Source organism: Pocillopora verrucosa, chromosome 14 (assembly GCF_036669915.1).
Source record: "Pocillopora verrucosa isolate sample1 chromosome 14, ASM3666991v2, whole genome shotgun sequence".
Lineage (NCBI taxonomy): Eukaryota > Metazoa > Cnidaria > Anthozoa > Scleractinia > Pocilloporidae > Pocillopora > Pocillopora verrucosa.
In genome coordinates, this window is record NC_089325.1 from 1,159,097 (window position 1) to 1,164,096 (window position 5,000).

Here is a 5,000-nt window from a genome sequence, read left to right on the forward strand (position 1 = left end):
ATTTATACCAGTAGTAAGCTTCTGGTACTAATGATATTCTCTTGAATACCAGCTTGCCACAGCAAATGTCACACCTATCCTGTCTGTCAACAGTACAGACCATATGTAGTGGGGTCACTTCACATCTCCCTAAACAGCAGAGAACATAATAGTTAATTCCAATCATCAGTCTCAATTAAGAAATAAAAATTGAAGGATCAAGACTTATCTGGCAAAGTGAAATACAAGTCAAACTGGTTTGAAGACATTTTAACCCGAAATTCGTTTTCGAATATGACAGAAATACTGTAGTTCACATTCTAAAGAAACAAGGAGTTCCAGCCCCTTGAGCAATTATTCATTTGTTGTATCGCTCACCTCATGTTTTAAGAACCAGAGAAAGTTAGATAATTATAATCTGCGAGTATTTATAATACACTTCGACTCAAAATTCATTTCGTATGGCAGAAGTATTCTACTGAAATAAACAAGAAAGAATGAAGCTGACGCCATCCGTTTCGAATAACACACGAGCATGAAGAAAACGGCACCAGTTTAAACTCATGAGACAAAGCCCACGCATTTTTTTGAAGTAAATGAACTGGTTAGACCGAAAGCTAAATAAATAAACAATGAACTGACAGTGGTGAGGGATTTGGGGGCCATGTGATAAAATAAGTTTTACCGAAGTTTATCCTCTAGTTAGCACTTCAAGCCCAAAAGGGCAATCAGAAAAATTCTCAGCAAAACACAGCAACAAAATTAGGTGAAACCGGAGATGATCGAGGCAAGACCATAAACGTTGTTAAGACACATGCCTACATACCAAATACAACAGACCTGGAGAGCAAAAAGGCCAAAGACAGTTGTGAGCCATGACTTGGAAATCCACCTCAACCTCCCAAAAACGAATTCGCCGAAAGTTGTAGAAAGAGCAACTCAATCCTGAAGCTGGAAGATTTTTTCAAGCCTTGTGTCCTATGGGACAACAAAGAGAAAGAAGAGAAGATGTTATTTGAAGTGATTTGAAGCTTGGGGGCCACCTCGAACTTAACGTAATTTTATTTCAAAGTTGAAGTAAAATAAGATCAAATTGTAAATCACCTTCTATTATCGTAACGAATATCTCACGATCGCCTCCACACATCACTTCGTGATTCATAGAAGTACGACATCAACATCTTAAGACTAACCTTCAAGGTTTGTAGTCTCATGTGCACATCTTGATCGTCAGCAAATCAAATCTCAAACCTCAAGTTTTCGACCTTTTTTCGCGTTTTGTTCGCACTTTGATCATTAAAATATCCTCATCCGAAGAGCCAGTAAACTCCACAAGTATCCACAGAGTTAGAAATGGTGGTAAACTTTTCATACTCTTCCATCCCTCTCCAAAAAATATCACAGAAAGATGTCGATCGCTTAGTTGAAAATCCGCAAAAGCGCGCTGAAAATATCAAAATGGTGCCAAACGCGCCAAACAAATTTTTTGGCGCATGCGCAACAAAATGCCCCTCTGCCATGAATAGCATTATTTTATGGCTTGTGTGAGACCTTCGGGCTCGAAGCTTGGGAACTAGTATACAGGGAAAGATAAAATGGCGGCGTACGGCGGCGAAGGAAATCTCAGAAGTTTAATATTTTAGCGTGAAAAGGCTTGGGTGTTGTGATCTGGTTCTCAAGTAAAAAAAATCACTATCTGTAATGGCTCTACCACCTTTTGAACAACAAGAAAATATTGAAACGGTGGTAAAAAAGCAGCAAGTTTCGAAGTCTAAACGAAAGATGGGTAAACTGAGTTTCATTCAAATATCATGACATTTGGGATGTAATTTCGGCTACAAATAAATAGTTTTGCATGGTTATACACGCAGAGGATTCTGTTGTGTTCATGTGAAGGCCATTTCAGCTATTCCTGCCACTTTTAAGCTGTAGGAAATAAAAATATGCATACTTCTTTCGTATTGAAGCCTTGTGAAATCACAAATATGATTTATTTCTTCTTTGTTTTAGGTGGTCATTATCCATTATTATTTGGAAGTCGATGCTGACGAGAAAGAAAAAATTTTACGGTTATTTCTTATCTAGAACATTTTACTATTTAGGAACCAAATAATCTTGATACTGAAGATCATTGCATCCCATCAGGAAAAATTTACCCCTGATTGCTTCGTCAACTTGAATGTATGATATAATATAGCTTGTGATCTGTGGGATTTTCACAAGTAAACTAGAACTACCTGAAGAGGGTAATGATGTACTTAATGCGGAGCATTTTGGTACAAAGGCTGCTTTGCTCTAATCTACCTGAAGGTGCTCTTTATATGCTAGTAACAATTACACAGCCCAGTTGAAATGTTTTTGAGTAGTAGACAAACTGGCTGTAGTAAATAGGCAGCAGAGGCCAAACCTCTTCCTGAAAGGCAGTCTGAAAAGTGTGAAGTCAGCAGAAGGTACTTCATTGTAGGCGGCCAAATTGCAGGCCACCAGCCCATTTTGAGTGAGCAGTAAAACTCAAGATTGGCTATTTTAGCTAATTTTATTGAGATCCAAATCCCCGGCTACCGGCACATTTTGACTGGGCTAGTTGTTATTTAGCTTCTAAGTAATCTTATTATTAAAGATCACTGCATTCCTTTCTAATAATTTGCTGCTAATTGTATGCTGTAGGTAGCTTATGATTTGTGTGATTTTCACAAGTAAGTTAGAAATACCTGAAGATGGTAATGATGTACTAGATGATGTACTTGATGCGAAGCAATTTTGGTACAAAGTGTATTCCTTGTCCGTAGGTGATTTTGGTACGCTAACAAGACTTATAATTCAAATAATATACATCAGCTGAAATAGGAATATTAAAAGAAAAATAATAATATTTAACTATACCAAGTTTCGGTTTTATGTCCAAATTAAGCACGTAATCGAAGATCACTGCACTGATCAGGCCTAGAAGGCCAAAAGAGTGCTGTCTGCTGTTAGTTTAATTTTGTCATTTTTTATTTATTTTATTTATCAATGTTTCATTGAGTTATAATTCATTGATCTCTTTCAATATTGCAGGTTCACTCATGTAACCTAATCTCACACATATAAGCCCAGTCAAAATGTTTTCGATTGGAAGGAAAGCTGGTGATAGTAATAGGCAGCAGAGGCCAAACCTTGTCCTGAATGGAAGTCTGACAAGTGTGAAGTTAGCGGCAGCTATATCGTGGCAGGCGGCCAAATTGTCAGCTGTGGCACATTTTTGCTGGGCTAATTGTGTGTAATATGTATGTGCACTTCTTTTAGGGTGTTAAACAGGTTAAAGTACCTAGAAATCCTCTGTGATAACTTGGTAATTCAAGATGTAAAAATGGGAGCATTATTTATACATAAATAATATACATTAAAAGTCAAAAAAAAAACACAGAGGTAAAATCCCAATTTGCTTTAAGATTTGATTTTATGAAGAGAAAACCCTGGATATAGCTTGGGATTTGTGTGATTTTCACAAATTGTTAGGTTGTCATGTAAACTTAATTTACGGGAACCTTGTTAATTTTCAGCTTCAAGAACAAGTACATAATCTTTATTGCAGCCCTCTTCTCTCCCCGCCATTATTCTTCTTTTTTTTTATCAAGTTTCCTTTTTCTTGTGTTCAATTGATTTATTGTCTTTACAGGTTAAATCTTAATATCTGCTTGCGCAATGATCTCTGCTAAGAGTGTCTATCATCACTCTTGCCGGTCTCAACCCTAAAACGCTGCAAACTAGCTGAGACTACATCTATTCCGCAAAATTGCAATGAAATCTATCTAAAAACACCAAAATCCGGCAGAAACGCACGAGTTTTTGCCAAATTGTACGCAAAAGTTGACAAAAACGCTCAATTTTATTCACTTTTTGTATAACTGCCAAAACCCTCAAAACTAGCTGGAACTATATGTTTTTCACAAGATCGCCATAAAATCTTAAAACGTTGCTTTAGATACCTTTATGCCTTCAAAACGAGTTTTTACTTTAAAAAAAAATTTGAATGAACAAAGGTGTTAAAGGGGAAAAAGCTGTGAGAAAGGTGTAGTTTAATGTTCCTGTTCGATATGCCGCCCAGCAATAACAATTTATTAATTTAACGCCTTTAGCCATGGGCAGAAGTTTTTCTCTAGACTAAGAGGACCCTCCCTATTTTGACGAACCTCAATAACTCGTTGATTTTACTGTTTTTACACAGATTTGATTTTAATCATATTCGCCAAAATAACTGCCAAAACACGGCAAACCAGTATCTCTGCCAAGAGCGATATTGGCCATTTTACACATCCTTATTAGATATGAGTTTTATTGAAGATTGCCATTCTAGCATATATTGGCTAGTTTCCACAGCTTTCTTGATTTTCATGGGAAAGTGGCATTGATTTGTACTACGACCAATCTCCTCGACTTTCCCATGATTTTCATAGGATGCCAGCATCGACCCATATTTCGAACCTCAGTTTTTTTGCTTTTTTTTTTTTTTTACATTGGCGCGAGTTTCACAACTTTCTTGTGGTTTGGCATTGACTCAGAGTTGGACTTATTTATATGACTAATCCTTCGGCGACTTTCTTATTATTTTCTTGGGTTCTCAACAGTGACCCGCACTTTAGAACCATAATTTCGTAAATATGTCAACACTGGCAAATACTGCTAAAACCTACACTCTACTAAACTCTATGTACCACAACATCCACACAAAGGCGTGCGCCTACTTGAAAATCCTAAACCTAACCCTAAAACTATCCAGTTAGCTAAGTATTGTATTGCTGGTTTGAGTGACTAAACTGGCTCAAATGATCCAGCTGCTTAATAATTTAAGCACAGAGTAAGTTTAAAATGTTCAATTTTGCAAGTTTTCGAAAGAGTTCCAAAATTAACATGCACATAGCTCAGTGTAAAACGCCGAAGCTTCTAGGACTTCACATAATTCCTACGAACGCACACACCTAATGCACGTCAATTCACCTTTGTTGTCCTCGAGCGATCGCGACTTCATGGTAACGTGGTGT